The sequence below is a fragment of the Uranotaenia lowii genome, chromosome 2, assembly GCF_029784155.1.
Source record: "Uranotaenia lowii strain MFRU-FL chromosome 2, ASM2978415v1, whole genome shotgun sequence".
NCBI classification, from domain to species: domain Eukaryota; kingdom Metazoa; phylum Arthropoda; class Insecta; order Diptera; family Culicidae; genus Uranotaenia; species Uranotaenia lowii.
In genome coordinates, this window is record NC_073692.1 from 210,158,397 (window position 1) to 210,179,820 (window position 21,424).

At 35.7% G+C, this 21,424-nt stretch overlaps 1 protein-coding gene across 1 annotated transcript in view; it reads right to left on the reverse strand.

The window, feature by feature from the left end:
- Positions 1–21,424, reverse strand: part of LOC129742288 (nephrin-like) — a 587,776-nt gene that overhangs the window by 91,953 nt on the left and 474,399 nt on the right. The window lies entirely within an intron of this gene.

Sequence of the window (21,424 nt, forward strand, 5' to 3'; positions counted from 1 at the left end):
CGAAAACCGGAAGCCGCTGAGACGACAAAGAGAGTTGCCGGTAGTTTCAAGCGAAACCCTAAACTCTCTCTCCGAGATGCCGCAAATAAGCTGGGTGTATCGTCTACAACCGTGCATCGAGCCAAAAAAACGAGCCGGACTATCGACCTACAAGAAGGTAGTGACTCCAAATCGCGATGATAAACAAAATACGACGGCCAAAGCGCGATCCCGGAGGCTGTACACGACGATGCTGACGAAGTTTGACTGCGTGGTAATGGACGACGAAACCTACGTCAAAGCCGACTACAAGCAGCTTACGGGACAGAAGTTTTATACGCTAAAGGAAGGGGAAAGGTGGCAGATATTTTCAAGCACATGAAACTGTCAAAGTTCGCGAAGAAATATCTGGTTTGGCAAGCCATCTGTACCTGTGGCATGAAAAGCAGCATTTTCATAGCTTCCGGGACTGTTAACCAAGAAATTTACGTGAAAGAGTGTTTGAATAAACGTCTGCTGCCTTTCCTGAAGAAACACGGTTGTTCCGTACTGTTTTGGCCGGATTTGGCATTTTGCCATAACGGTAAAAAGGCCATGGAGTGGTACGCCGCCAAAAACGTGCAGGTGGTTCCTAAGAACAAGAACCCTCCCAACACGCCAGAGCTCCGCCCAATTGAGAAATACTGGGCTATTGTCAAGCAGAACCAAAAAAAGACCAAAAAACTGCTAAGGACGAGCAGCAGTTCAAGGCAAACTGGCTTTCTGCGGCGAAGAAGGTGGACAAGGTGGCTGTACAAAATCTGATGGCAGGGGTTAAGCGTTAGGCCAGGCAATTCGGATTTGGAAAAGGGTAAGCCTATCTGAATATTTTTCCTGGATTTCATACTAATTAAACTTGAAAAAGAAATTTAATTTGAATTTTAAAATAAACGATTTCACCGATTTACACACGATTTCCCTTGACCAAATTTTGACCGTATCACCCTTTAAAGATTGGGAAATTTGATTTATTGAGTGAACAATAAAAAATTGATAAACATAAAAAAAAGGAAAATCAAGATTGCTGTAAATATTAAAAGCCCAAAGCAATTACTAATTCAGTCAACATTGAGAATAAAAATAAAGCTTTTAAGTTGCTACTTCAAATCATCTTTCGAAATTTCAAGCTTAATATATGTTTGCTCCTTCAATTGAAATATTGGGTCCCGGAAAGGACAAAAGGAACAAAAACTGTTTTTCATGATAAAAATCTAAATTTGTATGCTTCGAGGAAAACACCAAAAATCAGAAATGGAAAACAAAGACAACTTACATATTTGAAAATAAAAAATTTAAGTTATAATATTTACTAGCGCTTTAAAATTCGGCAAATTCATACAAAATTCAGTAGAAAGTATGAATGTGGAAATGATTAATTTTTTTCATTTTAAAAGGATTTTTTTTTTCATAAAAACGTCTTATCATTTCCAAAAAAAAATTTCAATTAAGTTGACAACTCAATGGAACTGCTTTTTTGTGACCTATGCTTTAATGGCTGATTTGTAAGATTTAAATAGTCGTGTTGGACTCGAATCTTTTGTCAGATTTTGTCTAACATCTTTGGCGATACGACAGTAAGAAGTTAAAAAAATCATTATTATGATTTTCAAAGTTTTCCGTTTTCCGTCTTCCGTTGAATTTTGAAAATGAATCGGATTTGAGTAAAATCAATCATTGTCAACTGATGAACCAATAAATCAACATGAAAAACAAAAACTGATTCCAATTCGAAACGAATTCATTTTCTCGCTGAATTTTTCGTAAGCTATTGGATTAGAAAGTTTTACTAATTTTTAGTTCTGCTAACTGGAGAATGTTATACTGATCTATGAGACGAAAAAATCATAATTTTATCATCATTCAGATTCAAAACCTTAATTTCGATCAGGTTTTTAATTTTTTTTCATAGATTTATTCCAGAAGGTACTCGAGCTCATTTTTACTGGAACCATATAAAAAAGCGAAGAATGCCTTTCGAGTTGACTTTACCCCTGGATTAAAGTACCGTCATTGAGTATGGATAACGGAAAAGATTATAAATTAATTTTTGACACACACCCATCTGCTTAAAAAAATTACATTGATTGATGGAGAAAGTAAAATTTCATGAAAGAGTGTATTTTGTTGAAAATGTGATTAATCAAATTAGGTTTATATTATCGATCGTAAGTGATGTTTAATATTCTATTTTTGGCATTTTTTTCGTTCTTTAGATTTCAAGCGAACAACTTTCTTTTTTTAAATACCCGAAGTTTCAATCATTTTGGTTGGTCTTTCTCAAGGATATCGTCCAACGGTTGTTTTGTAAGATTTCATTTTTTTCAACGCTAAGGTGTCTTCGCTGCTCTTTTTTTTTCTTTGGGAAAACTTTTCCAAAAATAGAATATTGATTCAAATGTTTTTCCTTCAGTCAGAAACATTACAAAACTAACCCGAAATCTTCTCCTTTTCGTTCCACTTTGCAGAACCACCTTTCTAATCAATATAATATTTTTGTTTTGTATATCCTTTTTTTTTTAATTTTTGGTGATGAGCGCTTTTTATGAAATCGATCACTTTTACGCAACATTTAACTATTCCAATTCCTGAAATACAATGATCTAAAAATAATCTGAAAAATCTAAAAAAAATTGTTAAAAAAAATTTCAAAAAAGGTGTTGTGTAATGTTTTACAGTTTTGTCAAAAAAGTACAGAAATTACTCAAATGATTTTTACATTTTTTTTCAAAAGTATTTAAAAAAACAGGTTTAATGCTTATTTCGATTCAGGACACCCAAGTTCCTAAATTCTCTGCACCTCGGAAAAATGATTAATTTGTCGCATTATGAAATTTATCAAAACCCGTTTGAATGGAGAGTTGAATATTTAATAGAACAGAAACACAGATTAAAATTGAGTCTGAAATAGATTTTTTACAATCAAAGTGTTTAGTATGTGAGTTAAGATTTTTTGCTTACTGTGTTGACTATCGTGAGAAATAAACATCTGTCATATGGCTTCAGATTTAAGTTTCAATCAAGGAATATTTAAATAAGGTAGTGCCGAGAGCCATATTGGATTATTATTGTGACGTCACAAAAACGATTGTATCGAAAATTAATATGAGAATGGCAGAAATAAAAAAACACGTTTTAGAACGAAAATGAGTTGCAATTCCATTTTGATTGTGTTGTCAGGCCTCTATTTTATTGCGCTATGAAGTTTTTTGGTCCTTTGAAGATTGCATTATGACTTTTTTTTTATTTTATCAAAGAATAAATGAATCTAAAACGTGCAAAAATCAATAAAAAATCAGCTTTTAAAAATCTAACTGGTAGTTATTGATTGTTCAATTGATTGTCATGATTTTTATCCAACCGGTTGATTGATCGGTTTACTCAAATCCCAATTGTGGTTTTGTATAAAAATTTGTGTTTTGATTACTTTATTGAAATAAGGAGCTTATACTGCACTGACTTGAACACACTGAAAGTTTTGCAAATTTGAATTGAAAAAATCCACCTTTTTTCGAACTTCGATGGTCTATTTTATCGAACAATTACTCAAAAATCAATTTTTTATACCGATGTTGAAGAGTAAGAACTTTTAGCTTAGCTTAGCTTAGCTTGATTGACTACTCACATCCACCTGAACTATGAAACCCGAAATGCGTGAACTTCTATGTTTACAATACTTAGTTTTTTCTAGTCATAAAATGATTGCATAATCGGAATTATATTACTTTAGCTGCATTTAGAGCTCCATCGTTGCAGGCGTGGCTCAGTAGAACGAATTCCACATCGCCAATGGTTGCTACTCCGTGATTGACCGAGGCCATCAATTTTGTCCAGAGGTCAAAAGAATGGTATCTGGGATTGACAGCACATTCACAATGAACAAAACTGATGCTCTCTCTTTTTCATCAATAACGGCGCCGGCCACGTCCTAGTAGTCAATAGATAGGATGGAAAACAGAGAAAAGGATGAAAGAACAATGTTGTGCTTTAGGACCGAGGTCACCTCTGCATCCTAGCAAAAAAATATTTATTGGAGATGGGGTACAAGGATTCAATCGGGAGACACTTTTGACTAGTGTTTTGTTACATCTTACATTTTCCTATATACTATTTCCTAGTAAAATTCCGTTATATAAAAGTTTCTTCTGATTTTTCTCAAACATATTTACTTTAAATAATAATTTCAAATCTAAAAAAAATTGAGCAAGAATATGAAATTTTTGAAGCGCGTCAGGAGAAAAAAGAATTGTTTTATTTGTTTTTTTTATATGAATTTTGCTTCTAGCCTTATATTTGAAACGATATGAAAAGTTTCGATTTTTGAACATTTTTTTTTGTTTCAACTAATAAGTTTCGTGTTCTCAGTTTATGCATTTGTTAGTTTTCCATTTTTCCAACAATAGCAGCAACATCTTTTGATAACTTTCTTCCAGAAACCTGTTACTTTTTTAGAATTTATCTGACAATAACAAAACACCATAGATAGAATCAGGCCAGAATATAATGGGATGCACATTTTCGTTTAAAAAGAGAAGTCTGGAAAATCAGCAACAGCCAAGAAAGTGAAGCAATATGATTTAACAATCTTTCAATATAAAAATGAATCAGGTAGTTTTTTGTTGATTCCTTAATTTAAACTCTTATCCACATTTTCTCTTACCGAGAAACATTAAACTACACACATTTTGACAAACTTTTTAAACGGACTTCTTCATCGTTATCAATTTCCAATGGATAGAAAAATTTTAACATGACAAACTCAGCAAAGACAATGTTTAATTTTTTTAATACTCAAAACTATTTCAAAATGAAAAAAATACATAATTATATCAATTTTGGTAGCCCTGTACTAGATACGAGCTTCCGTGCAGTTTAAAGCTTCACTGATTTCTGAAAAATGAAAACCTAAACTTTGTCTATGCGTCAAGCTAAGCTGAGTTCCACCTACTACAAACAAACAAAATATCGAATAAAATATACAGTAAAGAAAGTGTTACTTATCTTGCTATGGTTTCTCAGATCCTGCGATGATATTTGCAACTTTCTGTTAGATTGGCGTTTGGAATTCCGAAACATAAAGCTTGTACATATTATCATACAACCAGACGAGCGACAAAAAAAACACACTTTCCCGGACACACACCCCGTTCGAAAGCTCTATTTCAAAAGAAAAGTTTCGCCGTTTAATACCACAGTTTATACCGGTTTTAAAGTCTCTTCCCTCACAAGTGAACAGTTCTCCCTTAGCTTCTCTTTTTCTCGCTGAAAGATGCCACAGTTTATACTTATTTTTCCCATAGGAAAACTTCCATCGATTTAACTTTTTCGGAAAATTGTCAAATTTCACTAGCAAACTCGAATGAACGATTAAGTTCACACAACGGCGCACCAGTTTAGGCATCGATTGATCCAGGATGTATTAATTTTGGCACAAAACCGATCGACTAAATGTTAAAAAAATCGAACCGCGTTACACTCCAAACATTCCCTTACCAGTTGATAAGAGAGTCCTCAAAAACTTCTCAATTCCGGTTATCTTGAAAAACTTTGAGAATTATGTTATTCATTTATTTATGCACGTTTTCAAAACTTTACAAGAATCAATATCGAACTGATGCGGAACTTTACTCTTGTTCTATTTATTTAACACGTCAAACGCGAGCGTAAAACTACAACAAAACCAACACATTTGCACTTGAATCACACACCCTATTATGCTTATGAAATTGAGCTTTATTATTGTTGAAAAACTTGAGTTCGAATCCAAATTTCCGCCTATTTAAACCACTTTTATTGGAGAAATTTTTGGAAAATTTGCGAGAACGCGGAGCGCAAAAATTTTACGTCATGTTCGAAGCACCGATTGCTTTGATCTCCGATGTTGAAGAGTAAGAACTTTTCTAGAAAAACATGTTTTCAAAGTTTAAAATTTCCAGAAGATTCTTCGAAGTATCAACGAAAAAGGATTCATAGCAAATTAACAGATTTTTCGTGATTGTGACGTCACAATCTGTACTAATACTAGAGCAGGGCTGCCTTGTCACAACCTTTTTTAAATATTTGCTGAGTTTCATTACAAAAAGCTGAGTTTCATTATATTCGAAATTTTCAATAAAAAAAAGTTTCAGTATAAAGTGTCTTAAAATGAAATGTCTTAGACCTAGAGCAGTGGTCGGCTACCTTTTGAGTCGAAAGAGCCAAAAACTTGAAATTTTCAAAGCTTCAGAGTTTGAAAGAGCTACATTAAAGATTCATTGTTTTTTGTTAAAAAAAAATAATATGAATGATTAATGTATAAAAGTTTTTTCGAAAAGAGCTTCAAAATCATGAGTGTTTTTCTAAGTCTCGAATTCTTTTTAAATCTGTTTCTGATTACGAACATGATTCTGGATCGTCAACGCTTCTAGCATGGTTTGATTTTATATGAATTTTAATTGGTTGCAAATATCGGGCCAAAAAAAATAAAATCCATAGCGAGCTATGATGAGTACTTTGCATGACGTTAAAGTGAATCAGTTGAACACATTAACATGAGCAGAATATTTATAATTTCTTCGGCAAAGAAAAGCTTTTAAAATAATAGAGTAAAGGAAAAACGATTTTTTATAAGCTTTTTCAAGACATTAGCTAATCCTCTAAAAAATTTAAGAGTATGAAGTAAAATTCAACTGAAATCATATCTTATCTTCGAAAATAAATAACATTAAGCGAACGTGTCGTCAGGTTTTTTTTTGCATCTGGAAAATTCAAAAATCTTTTTTATGTCATCTGTGATTCTTCAGTATAGTGCTTCTAATTGAATGAAGAATGGAATACATTGTAGATTATTCATCAATACATGCTTGCGAAAGATAAGATTACTGGGAGAAGCTATGTGGATTGTTCAGTATAAATCTGTAATAAGGTGAGTTTTTAGTCTTCATAGAAAATTCCTGACAATAACAAAGAAAAAATACACTTCAACTGGCAAGATCCGTACAAGGATCCTTTTAAAGTTTTGAAACAAAAATTAATAAAATTAAACTAACGGCAAACAATTCTTATGAAAAAAAAAAATGTCTGCTACTGTTACTTCCTTCAAAATTTGTGTGTTTTTGGTAAATCTCGGCTGTAGGCATCACACTTGAAAATTTAAATGTGCTCAAAGACCCTAAGATTAACGTTTTTAATGCATACCCCGTTAATTTTTGGCAGGATTCGATTTTTGCAATATCTGATTTTGGCACATGTTAACGGTTTTTTTTAAACGACATTACCATATAGTTCTCGTTATAACAAAATTAATATAGTTTAGGCAAACACCGTAAAAACTTTTTTACGTTTTGAATATTGATAAAATATAACTACAACAAAAAAAAACAATAATGCTCTCAAAAATGACAAAAAACATAAAAATTTCAAAAAACCCAAAAAAACAAAAAAAAAAAAGAAAAGAAATTACAAAAAATATTTATGAATAGATGCAAAATGACAAAAACTACAAACATGATAAAAATAAAAAAAAAATTCTTAACATGACAACAAAAAATATGAAATATTTTAAAAACTTGACAAAACATAACAAAAATGACAAAAATTATCAAAAATTGATGGAAATTTGAGGTAATAATAATAACAATGGTATATTTTTATTTGTTGGTTAAAAAAAAGTTGATGAAAAAAACCGTTCGATTTTGGCAACAAAAAATTCTCGAGCGTGTTGCCAAAAACGAAAGAGGCCTGTACACATACAGTTTAATTATAAAAAAAATGCTTCGGGGTGTGAAAGTCAATTTGGTTATTGATTGCCCGTATCTAGCCTTTGATTAAGTTTTCAATTAGGTTTCCAGAATTAAAATTTTCATTTATTTCCAATGCTGATTCAAGTTTGAAAAGCTGTCAAACTTTAATTTTTAATTCTCAATTCCTATTTGTGGAATTTTTAATTTTAATTTCACGTATCTATTCGTTATTTATTGAGTAAGGTCGAGCGAATCCGGGCATTGGTTGCTGAATTTACAACTCAAAAACAGGAAATATCCAGGGAAATCCAGCCAAAATCTAGGTATTTCCATAAAAACGCAAGAGAAAGCTGAAAAATAAACACACGAAAAATGATCAGCGGCGTTGAAATCTTTTCTCACAATTCCAAAATAAGTATTTTTTCGCTAAGCCAAATTAAAATTTGGAACCGGACCAAAACGAGTACGAGTATTTCCCAATTTTTCTTCGAAAGCGGAATTCTTGACGTATGTATATTAATCCATTTCCTTGGTCGCAGGAATCAACTACTGGTACAGTACAATTTTTTTAAATATATTTGTTTTTCAAAAATTCATAAAACATTTGCGCAGTGAGCTAAAGAGCCACATCTTTATTTCCAAAGAGCCGCAGGTTTCCGACTTATGGCCTAGAGTGCTAAAACACAAAATTACGCCGGAAGCAATTTAATTTTCTGACATTTATTTTAAACTAAAAATTTTACTTGGAAAAATCTCCCATGGCGGACAGTTCTTCTAATATTTTATTCCCAAAAACACCTTTGTCACATAAAGGCACAGCCTACCGAGTCTGTTCCTTTCATGTATGTTTTGTTCTTTCAAAGACAAACTTTCAAATTCTAGATTCTATTACTCAAAAATTTTTGTTGAATTTTTAAGTTTTGTTTAGTAGTTTGATTGAGTTTGTCAAATCAAATTGCTTGAAATATGTTTGATTTCCATTTTAAATTGATGTTGAAGGTCTTCAAAACTTTCAACTGTTTAATTACGAAATTAAAAGTGAAATATTGAATCTTATCATGAAAATTAGATTTTCAATTTTGGTTTTGATAATATTCTTCATTTTTTTTTTCTATTTTGAATTTAGATGTTTAATTTTGTTAATTTGTTCTTTATAGATGTTATCGGTGAAAGTGATGTCCATTTACGTAGGAACATTTTAAGTTAATGGAATTTATTTTATTTTTTAATTCAAATTTTGGATCATATTTTAAACTAGACACATCTTATGTAATGCATGAATTAGAACAAGACTGGAATATCTACATACGTATTGCGCTGTTCAAGTTAAGGAAAGTAAACATATTCTCGCGTGAGCTTCCATTACGTCGTATGAAACAAAATGAAAACAAACAGTTTTATTACGAAAAAAAATGAAAAAAACTGACATAAATTAGTCGCCGTTGTCCAGGTATTCTATTTGTGGAACGCAAATTTTAAAGTTGTTTTGATAACTTTTGCAGCAGTTTTCAGTGAATTCTTAAGATGTTTCATACGACGTAATGAAAACTCACGCGAGAATTGATGAATTGAGAATTTTGAAAAACCATAACCCACCTTTAAAAATCCTTAACATATTGTACACATTTCGTCTCTATATCTGGTAGTAAAAAGTTGTTTGAGTCAGTGTCTCGGCGATAAAGAAACAATTTTTGACAGACATAGTTCAGTTATTTATACCCACAACAATTTTTAACCCGGGCAACGATCAACCAATCTGTTCCTCCTTAAGTTGCCACTGCTTGCCCGATTATCACAACCGTAGGGAAAAAAGCGGGCGCTTGTTTGTGCACCAGATTTTTTTTTCTGCTCTGTTTTGCCAGCTACATTAATCATCAACTGCTGTGAAGTCAAACTTGTAGAAAAGTTTGCTCATTCGCTGACATCGTTATCCACCATCGAGTGAAACTATCCGTTAAAACTTGTTCGGCATTTTCTCTTTGCCGTTATGTGAAGCGAATAAAAAGTCGACCGTCAAATTTCCAAAAAGGCTCATTGTCGCCGTTTGGGTTGCTCAATTAATGGTTCTGTTTGACGTTTAACTGCTTTTTCTGTACTTAAAGTTTTAAGCCTCCAAAAAGCTTTTACAAATGCCTAACAGCCATTTTGAAAAATGCCACCTCCGGCAGGCAGGATGCTCGTTCCCTGTTTCGGACGATGTCGTAAGAATTACCAACATGCACATAACACGAAGGATACCTACTGCACTACATATTAAGGATAGCGACTGTGTGGTGGCCCGCAATTGGCTCGAGCAAGATGCGGGATCCATGTGCTGATTCGGGCGAAAAAACGGTTGGTTTTCCGAATGTTGCTGCCCCGCTTGAGTGAGTATTGTCGGTTGGGTATGAAATGGCGATCGGATTAGCCGTCACAGTTCTTCTGGTCTTCAGTATGAATAAGTGAACTGCGAAACAATTTTTTTTTGTAAAGGTTACTGGGAAAAAATGTATGAAACTTTGTTTTTTTGGTGTACACGGATGTGAAATATATGGTTCGCAATATCTTGACGGGACAAAGACATTAAATAGGGGTTAAAATATTAGAAATGGAAGAAAAAAATTATGCAACAAAAAATAGGTTTTTGGTATACAATCTGAAAAAGCTGACTTTTAAAATCACCTGCATCAAAACAACTAGGGTATTATAACTTTTTTCACCCAGGGATTTTTTTTGCCCCATACTGACTTTTTCTTGACACGTCAAGATCTTCCAAATTGTTCTAATTATCCAAATTGCACATCTTCCCATTTGATAAATAGAACAAATTTATTTTCCGATTACTTTAAATATTGATATAAAAGATGGTTCACATTTACTGATTTACTCCCCTTGATTCTTTTATAAACGTTAAACATTTTATTCATAGCAATATTAATTTATCCACTTTCGTGGTTAGTGTTTATAAGACACATTATTCATTGCAATAAATCTTTTTTTTATGTTCGAGTCTAAAATGGTACCTAGTTTCATGGTTCACACATACAATTTCAAAAATTCTGTTGGTTTTGTTTTGAATTTGTATGGGAGCTCCCCGTTTCAAAAGCGAAAGGGTAATTTTGCAGAATATTTAAACTAACTTCTTGTATCAAATAATGCTTGTAAACCAGTAGTTAGTGTGTAGTTAAAATTAACTTAATATTTTTGGACAATGTCATATTTTCATATTTTCAAAAACCCCACTTCTCTGAGAGTTTTCAAACATCTCATCTCTAACTACATTCCTTCTTATATCTATTCTCGATAGAAACTTTTATCTACCGGCTTCTGTTTTTCTCTACAACAAAATTTTATTTTTCACATAACCTTTATCTCAATTCTACATTCTATTAGTAGAAAAGGGTAACCAAATTTGTGTTTTTCCTGTTGCTCTGTCTTGTTTACCAGTGGTGAAACAATCCGAAAACATTCTTATAGTGTTTTCGTTTATTGGCAGTGGCAATCTAGTTACCCACGAGTTTTGCCCTAAGTGCTGTTATTATGTTCGTTTATTAATTCAGAATTCCACTAGTTTTGCCCGAGATTTAAACCTCAAGCAGGCGGTTGCACCCCGTAAAAGTTGTCGGTGTTGGATGTAAGCATAAGGGTGAGTATAGCAACCATATATTTGCATCGTCCCGGGTAACGATTCTGTTTGTTTATTCAGAAAAAGTTTTGCCCCGCGCTAGTGGAGAAAAACGAAAACGGCATTAGTAACAGCCTTTCCAAACTGTGCTTTTTTTTCGCTCTGTCTTTGTTTACCAAAGCCAGATCAATCCGATAGTATTCTTAGCAACAACCTTCCCAACCAGGCCAAATCAAAGTAAATAATAACCAACAGCAGCAGCTTTGAAAATCTGTATTTCTTAAACCAATCCGTGTTTCTTAAACCAATTTTCACCGGAACAGACTTAAAACTCTGCGTTTTAAGCCGATTCTGTCTTTTCCCACCGGAAGGCCAAATCGATACAAACAATTAGCAGCAGCAGCCTCAAAAATCTGCGCCTCCTAAGCCAATTCATATTTTTCCACTAGAAGACCAAATCAAAACAAATAATCAGCAGCAGCCTTAAAAATCTGCGCTTCTTGAGTCAATTCGTGTTTTCCACCGGAAGGCCAAATCAAAACAAACATTTAGCAGCAGCAGCCTTCAAAATCAGCGCTTCCAGAGCCAATCCGTCTTCTTCCATCGAAACGCCAAATCAAAACAAACAGTAAACAGCAGCCTTTGAAATCTGCGCTTTCTAAGCCAATCCGTCTGTTTCCACCGGCAGGTCAAATCTAAACAAGCATTCAGCAGGAGCAGCCTTAAAGATCTGCGCTCCCAGAGCCTATCTACCTTTTCCCACCGGAAGGACAACTCAAAACAAACAATCAGTAGCAGGCTTGAAAATCTGCGCTTTCTAAGCCAATCTATTTTTTTTTAACCGGAAGGCCAAATCAAAACAAACACTCAGCAGCAGCTTTAAAAATTTGCGCTTCCTAAGCCAATCCGTCTTTTTCCACCGGAGGGCTTATCAAAACTAACAAAACTAACAATCAGAAGCTGCGTTAAAAATTTCCGCTTTCTAAGCCAATCCGTCTTTTTACACCGGAAGACCAAGACAAAACAAACAATTAGCAGCAGCCTTGAAAATCTGCGCTTTCCAAGCCAATCCGTCTTTTTCCATCGGAAGGCTTAATCAAAACTAACAATCAGCAGCTGCTTTAAAAATTTGCGTTTCCTAAGCCAATCCACCTTTTTTCACCGGAAGGCTGAATCAAAACAAACATTTAGCAGCAGCTTTAAAAATTTGCGCTTTCTGAACCAATCCGTCTTTTTCCACCGGAAGGCAAAATCAAAACAAACACTCGGCAGCAGCCTTAAAAATCTGCGCTTCCTAAGCAAATTAGCATTTTTCGCCAGAAGACCGAATCAAAACAAACAATCAGCAGAAGCCTCAAAGATCTGTGCTAACAGAGCCAATCCATCTATTTCCACCGGAAGGCCAAATCTAAACAAACAATCAGCAGCAGACTTACAAATCTGGTTTTTCTAAGCCAATCCGTCTTTTTCAACCGGAAGGCCAAATCAAAACTAACAACCAGTAGCTGCTTTAAAAATTTTCGTTTCCTAAGCTAATCCGTATTTTTCCACTGGAAGGCCAAACAAAAACTAACAATCAGTAGCTGCTTAGAATATTTGCGCTTTCTAAGCAAATCCGTCTTTTTCAACCGGAAGGCCAATTCAAAACAAACAATCAGAAGGTGCTTTAAAAATTTGTGATTTCCAAGCCAATCCGTCTTTTTTCACCGGAAGGCCAAATCAAAATAAACATTTAGCGGCAGCAGCCTGAATAAGCTGCGCTTCCAAACAAATAATCAGCAAAAACTTTAAAGATCTGCGCTCCCAGAGTCAATCCTTCCCCGTAAGGCAAAACCGAAACAAACAATCTGCGCTTTCTAAGCCAATCCGTCTTTTTCAACCGGAAGGCCAAATCAAAACAAACAATCAGCAGCAGCTTTAAAATTTTGCACTTTCTAAGCCAATCCGTCTTTTCCAACCGGAAAGCCAAACGAAAACAAACAATCAGCAGCACTCTTGAAAACCTGCGCTTTCTTAGCCAATCCGTCTTTTTTCCCACCGGAAGGCCAAATCAAAACAAAGAATTAGTAGCAGCAGCCTAAAAAATCTGCGCTTCCTAAACCAATCCGTGATTGGTTAAGAAGACCAAATCAAAACAAATACTCAGCAGCAGCCTTAAAATCTGCGCTTACAAAGCCAATCCGTCTTTTCCACCGGAAGGCCAAACCGAACCAAACATTTAGCAGCAGCCAAATAAAAAAAAAGTCAACAGCAGCCTTTGAAATCTGCGCTTTCTAAGCCAATCCGTCTGTTTCCACAGGCAGGTCAAATCTAAACAAGCATTCAGCAGGAGCAGCCTTAAAGATCTGCGCTCCCAGAGCCTATCTACCTTTTCCCACCGGAAGGCCAACTCAAAACAAACAATCAGTAGCAGGCTTGAAAATCTGCGCTTTCTAAGCCAATCTATTTTTTTTAACCGGAAGGCCAAATCAAAACAAACACTCAGCAGCAGCTTTAAAAATTTGCGCTTCCTAAGCCAATCCGTCTTTTTCCACCGGAGGGCTTATCAAAACTAACAAAACTAACAATCAGAAGCTGCATTAAAAATTTCCGCTTTCTAAGCCAATCCGTCTTTTTAAACCGGAAGGCCAAGACAAAACAAACAATTAGCAGCAGCCTTGAAAATCTGCGCTTTCTAAGTCAATCCGTCTTTTTCAATCGGAAGGCTTAATCAAAACTAACAATCAGCAGCTGCTTTAAAAATTTGCGTTTCCTAAGCCAATCCACCCTTTTTCACCGGAAGGCCAAATCAAAACAAACATTTAGCAGCAGCTTTAAAAATTTGCGCTTTCTTAACCAATCCGTCTTTTTCCACCGGAAGGCAAAATCAAAACAAACACTCGGCAGCAGCCTTAAAAATCTGCGCTTCCTGAGCAAATTAGCATTTTTCGCCAGAAGACCGAATCAAAACAAACAATCAGCAGAAGCCTCAAAGATCTGTGCTTACAGAGCCAATCCATCTATTTCCACCGGAAGGCCAAATCTAAACAAACAATCAGCAGCAGACTTACAAATCTGGTTTTTCTAAGCCAATCCGTCTTTTTCAACCGGAAGGCCAAATCAAAACTAACAACCAGTAGCTGCTTTAAAAATTTTCGTTTCCTAAGCTAATCCGTATTTTTCCACTGGAAGGCCAAACAAAAACTAACAATCAGTAGCTGCTTAGAATATTTGCGCTTTCTAAGCAAATCCGTCTTTTTCAACCGGAAGGCCAATTCAAAACAAACAATCAGAAGGTGCTTTAAAAATTTGTGATTTCCAAGCCAATCCGTCTTTTTTCACCGGAAGGCCAAATCAAAATAAACATTTAGCGGCAGCAGCCTGAATAAGCTGCGCTTCCAAACAAATAATCAGCAAAAACTTTAAAGATCTGCGCTCCCAGAGTCAATCCTTCCCCGTAAGGCAAAATCGAAACAAACAATCTGCGCTTTCTAAGCCAATCCGTCTTTTTCCACCGGAAGGCCAAATCAAAACAAACAATCAGCAGCAGCTTTAAAATTTTGCACTTTCTAAGCCAATCCGTCTTTTCCAACCGGAAAGCCAAATGAAAACAAACAATCAGCAGCACTCTTGAAAACCTGCGCTTTCTTAGCCAATCCGTCTTTTTTCCCACCGGAAGGCCAAATCAAAACAAAGAATTGATTTCCACCAGAAGACCAAATCAAAACAAATACTCAGCAGCAGCCTTAAAATCTGCGCTTACAAAGCCAATCCGTCTTTTCCACCGGAAGGCCAAACCGAAACAAACATTTAGCAGCAGCAGCCTTATAAATCTGCGTTTCCAGAGCCCATCCTTTTTTTTCCACCGGAAGGCCAAATCAAAACAAACAATCAGCAGCATTTTTAAAAATCTGTGCTTTCTAAGCCAATTCAACTGGAAGGCACAATCAAAACAACCAATTAGCGGCACTCTTGAAAACCTGCTCTTTCTAAGCCAATCCGTCTTTTTCCACCGGAAGGCTCAATCAAAACTTACAATCAGCAGCATTTAAAATCTGCCCTTTCTAAGCAAATCCATCTTTCACAATCGGAAGGCCAAATCAAAAGAAACATTCAGCAGCAGCAGCCTTAAAGATCTGCGCTTCCAGAGTCAATCCGTCTTTTTGCATCGGAAGGCCAAATCAAAACTAACAAACAGCAGCAGCCTTGAAAATCTGTGCATTTTTAGCCAATCCGTCTTTTTCCAACGGAATGCCAAATGAAAATAAACAATTAGCAGCACTCTTGAAAACCTGCGCTTTCTTAACCAATCCGTCTTTTTTCCACCGGAAGGCCAAATCAAAACAAACAATTTGCAGCAGGTTTAAAAACCTGCGCGCCCTGTGTCAATTCATCTTTCTACCGGAGGCCAAATTAGTAACAGATTTTTCCCTGCCTTTGTTTTGTTTGGTTTTCCTTGTGTTGCCAAAATAACAAACGTTGCAAAAGAAATTTATTATTTTATTTTCTTTATCTTCAGTGTTGCCGTATACAACTACAATTTTATTTTATAATTATTATGTAATTTATTTTTGCGTATCCTTCATCTCATCACTACACTGTAAACTCCTCTAGAGCATGCCCTGGTCTCACATAGTTTTGAGAGTGAAATTGCGATGTTAGAGGTTAATATTGAATCTGTGAGGTCCTTTTTCTGTTAAGAAAAAATGTTCTGTCCTTTTTTCCATCTTGCCAAAACAAAAAAAGGCGTTGAGATTGTTTGCCGTAAGCAACGTCTACGGCGTATCCAAATTTTAGGGGTTTTTTCAGGGCAGTTTTCACCAAGATAAATTCTATGGCAAAATTGTGCTCTGCGGCTCGTTAATTTACCGAGTATACCAATAAAAACCTGAGAAAACAAAATTGCCTCTTCAAAACAACCTTTCATCAATAAACTAAAACCAGTTTTTTCCAGAATTTAATCGACACCAATTTTAGGAGTTTTTTTTTCCAAAGTTTACATGCCAATGCATGTAAATGGATCATGAAACGTTTCAAACACCTGAGGCACCTAAACCATTCAACTCCAGATATCCTTTAACGAAAACAACTATTTAATTTCAACGAGCTTGTAGCCTGGGTCGAAAATTTTTGACTTCATTTTTCCTCGCAACTCGCAATACTTTCCACCGGCTTTGATATGTGTACGATATAAAGTCGGATATCCGTAGAACAAGAGTCGCTACAAAAGCAGACAACCATGACAGGATGCCCCGGATAGATGCAACACAACAAAACTTCCCGGCCCAGAAAGAACTAACGACGATGATGGCCACGGCCTGGCCCGTTTTCCCGCAGTTTTTCTCCGGGATTTTCCGGGAGCGGCGTAGGAGTAGCAAAACTCAAGCCAGACTGCATGTGTGCAGCTGATGGAAGGATGAAAAGTTTTTCTTCGGCTCGTGATGTTCCAGCTCCAGTAGTTATCTGCGTCAGTTCTGTGTTTATCTGCATTTATTCAGGCAACTATTTGGCGAAGGCAAAGTTCTGCTGCTGACTGTTCTAGTCTAGCTAGATCTGCACGGCTCAAAAAGCAAAAGTGACAAGGGAGGGAGGACAAGTGGGTGAGAACCAAGCCAGAGGCGCAAAAGCCGGAAAAGAAACTCATTCGTTTGTATGTACGGAGGGAAAAGTTCAAGTTTTCACATGCAGTTTCAGAGCCTTATCGTACGACCTACAACGTAAATATGTGAATGACTGCAAATACACCAGCCCTGGTAAAGTTTATGGAGCATGTAGGAGAAGGAAATGGCGCCTGGTGCACACTGAGCTTTGAATGAACTCACTCACAACTCGTGCATATGAATGAGGTATAAACGAAAGTTGGCTCTGAATAACACTCAATTTACTCTCAATCCCAATTTTTTAACAAACTAAAAGATGACATCCGAAAATATTATTACTTTCGTATCCGTTCGACAAAATTATAATTAGGTGCATACATTTGGGGCTAAAAACATCAGAAATCCTATCTATCGGAAAGTCTTAGAAGAAGATAGAAGTTAACTTTCATGCAATTTTGTACACCATTCTTTTTTTACAACAAAAAAAAATAGCTTACATGAGTTTTAATCAGTTTCAGGTATTGTAGTCTACAAAGCTTGACGAATAAAATAAATAAATACAAAATTTCCTGTTTCCCAGTTCATAACACACAATTTATGATCTGGTTCCTTTTTTTGTTTGAAAAAGGAAATAGTTGATTTAGAAACCTAGAAAAAACCTGTTGCCCACCATCAATAAACATTTTCGGAAACAAACTTCCGTCTTCCGAAGCTGGCAGAACGAGTCTGTAAACACAAATTTCAAGGCACCCGTCGTCTTCGGTAGTGCCTTCCTTAAATGTCGAACATAAATCGGGAAGGAAGGCAGCCTCCCATTATTGAATATCCGGCCCAATTAGCTTGTTTTGAAATTTATGCTGTTCTCTTTCTGTCCTGGAGCCGAGAAGACGGACCGAAGAAGCTGTGAAAGTGTGGCTAACTGATGGAAAACCTTTTACGAGGAGCCTCCTGCTAATGGTAATGGACCTTGACTAATCAATTTGTAAACTTTCCTACGAAGATTCGAGCCGGATAGGCTGATAGTGTTGTCATTCAGGGTGTTATCATCGATACGTGGCGAAGTTTCCTAATGAGAATAATGTCTCTTGATAGTTTCTGAAGTAGAAGTACAGCTCAAGCTAGTGGCTTGATTGAAATATTTATTTTTTCGAAAGAGTTGTTGAGTTTCATTTGGTGTTCTACAGCCATAACTTTAAATCAGAATGAGCTCATTGAACGATTTTATTTGTTGACATATATATTTTTAACCTTCTAAAGCTGTTCGGGTCAATATGAACCCGAAGTGAAGATTCAAGCATTCTTATCATCATTCTAATTACTAAAGAACTGAGATGTTTTAGAGATCAAGTATGGTCTATGAAAATGATAATCAAATTAACGAGATAAAACTAAAACTTGAGTTCAGAAAATCAGTTTATTAAGAAATTTGCTACAGCGAAGTAAATCCAAAACTGGATGTCTTTTTTTCTAAGATAGATTTATGTCTACCGTAAAATGGTTCCTTTTATGGTTGAAGACTCTCCCTCATTGGAGGTTTACCAAGCAATAGACGAATGTTTGCATAATTCGATAACCGATGGAACAAATGGTACCAAATTCCTACGAAAATTTTAAAACCCTCCCTATTTCCACTAGAGACATAGTATAAAAAGGGGGGGAGGAGGGCTCTCTTACAATTCTTTACATAACTCAAAAACCAATCAAGCAAATGGAACCAAATTTGGCATAGAATGGTAGTAGGGTACGAGGAATATTTCATTCAATATTTGGAAAATAGTAAAGGGGGATGGGGACTTCTCCCCATTTTTGTAAAACTGAAGATCAAATTGTGGAAAAGGAAAAACAGTGGCATGGGAGAATATTAGAACACGATAATTTTTTCCCGGAATCTTTGGTGCCTCTCTCCCTTCCAGAGGGGAGATAAGATAGGAAGAAATAGAGGGCTCCTTCCCCATTTTTTTTACATAACTCGAAAACTATTCAAGTAAAGCAACCAAATTTAACATGATAGGGAATCTGAATACAAGAAATATTTGTATGTTTGTTTTAGACCCTTCCCTTCTTCCATTGGGAAGATAGAAAGGGAGGAGTGGGACTTATGACAATTGTTATTGCTTTTCTTTAGAATAATTTAAGTAAACATTTTTATAACATCTGATACTTTGATCGTTAACATTGGCTATTATGTGACTGCATGATATGATACAATGGTTGAAATCAATCAATGTCTTTCGTAATGTGATTGACGATGCATTTGGGAGAGATTTTCACGACTATAATGTACTGCTTTTTTACAAAATACTTTACGAAATTTATTGCGCGAACGCATCCAGCGCGGTATTTCGCGCATCTCACAAAAGAGAATTTCCAAAGTGGTTCGTCAAACACCTTGTTTCAATTTATAAACAAAAAAAAAGAAATTAATCAATTTTTCAAATTGGCCCATCGAGAAGCGTACTCGGCCTATATTTCAAAAGTCGAACGAGAAATCAAATCTTGCCCGAAACAATTTTGGAAATTTGTTAATTCTAAAAAGAAAAACAAGCAGAAAATGGTGAATATAAAGTACAAAAGTTGCATTTCAACAGATTCTCAAAGCACTGCCCAGCTTTTTGCAGATTTTTTGAAACAAGCTATCAAAATACGGAAACATCATGTTCATTTACAATGCCACATGATCCCTCAATAAGTGATATACGCTTGACTCATGATGAAATTGATTTGATTTGAAATTCGTTTATTTGGAAGGGTGCCGTGCGCTATACCGATTAAGCACCCTTTTATCGATAGTACTATGTTACAGATTATATACAGGGTTTTTTTTAACTGTTAACATCAAATATCCTTTAAAAGGCCTGTCAGCGTTAAAAATTTAATGACTTTGTCCTCCCTGATAGCATCATAAGTAAGTATAGAACCAATATCGTCTTCTAGCCCTACCTCGTCGCGTTCAGCTTGATTTTATTTTGATGAAATTGAAACAGGATTAAAAGAGTTAGATTCCGGAAAATCACCTGGACCCGATGGAATTCCAAACATGATTTTGAAGGCTTGTTGCAACGAGATCAAGAGTCCTCTCCTTGTTCTATTTAATACTTCGCTAAGTACCGGATCATTTCCATCGATTTACAAAATATCGCGAGTTGCTTCTATTCACAAGAAAGGTTCCACATCGTTAGCTGAAAACTACAGATGAGTGGCTATACTATCTGCTTTGCCGAAACTTTTTGAAAAAATGATATATCAACGGTTATATCCAGTCTTGGATAATAAAATTGCATCGTGTCAACATGGATTTTTCAAGAGGAGATCGGTGGTAACAAACCTTTGCGAGTTCACTACCCGTGTACTGGAATGGATTGTGAAAGGATTTCAAGTAGACTGCGTTTATACGGACATGTCGAAAGCTTTTGACGTAGCAGGCATAAAGGAAATTCTGGAGGCACCATCGAATGTTGATATTGAAGGAAATATCCTTCATTGGATAAAATCCTATTTAGAGGGTAGGCTTCAATATGTTTCCGTAGATTCGGCTATATCTGCATCCTATAAAGCGTCCTCTGAAGTGCCTCATGGTAGTCACTTGGGTCCACTTCTCTTTACTTTGCTAATGAATAACTTACCTGACTTCCTAAATGATTCATTCGTTTTTATCTACGCCAATGACGTGAAATTATTTGTGAATATCTCCAAATGCTCAACGATTTCGTTTACCAGAAGCAATACTCCGATCCTGTTCAGGTACTCCCTCGGCGGCGATGACGTTCAAAGAGTTACCAGCATATTGGACTTAGGCGTTACTTTGGATTCCGGATTAAGTTTCAGAGACCACATTAATAACTTGGTATCGGATGGACTTGCACTTATCGGTGTAGTGCGGCGCTTTGCTGGGGAATTGGAAGATCCATACACTATTAAAAGCCTGTATGTCAGTTGGGTAAGATCTAGATTCGATTTCGCGAGTATAGTCTGGAGGCCAATGTACAATGTCCATATAAGCAGACTGGAAGGAGTACAGAAACGCTTTGTGAGATTCGCTGTCAGGAATCTAGGCTGGAGAGAAAATTTGCCAGATTACGAACAAAGTTGTTACCTTTTGGATCTGGATTTATTAAAGAACCGACATCGCATAAATGATCTGATGTTCTTTATGAAAGTTGAACGCGGTTCAACCAACTGTGGCTCAGCATAATTTATGCTTCAGCCACCTGGCTAGTATTAGTTATTTCCCTCTGTCTCCCACGTTTGGGTTAGGATAAACTATTTCCCTCTGTCTGTTTCCTACGCTTGGGTTAGAATCATTGGTAATTTCCATCACGTTTGTTTGGTTTGATGCATAGAACGAAACCAAGAAGAACGATGGAAATTACCAATGCGTCGGGTGTTTATCTTTAACTTTGTTTATATTTATCTTTAACTTAGTTTATGCTTATCTTTAACTTAATTGATGATTCCGCGCCGGTCTCCCGGTGCATAGGGCCGTGAGAAAGGACCTCCACTGTTGA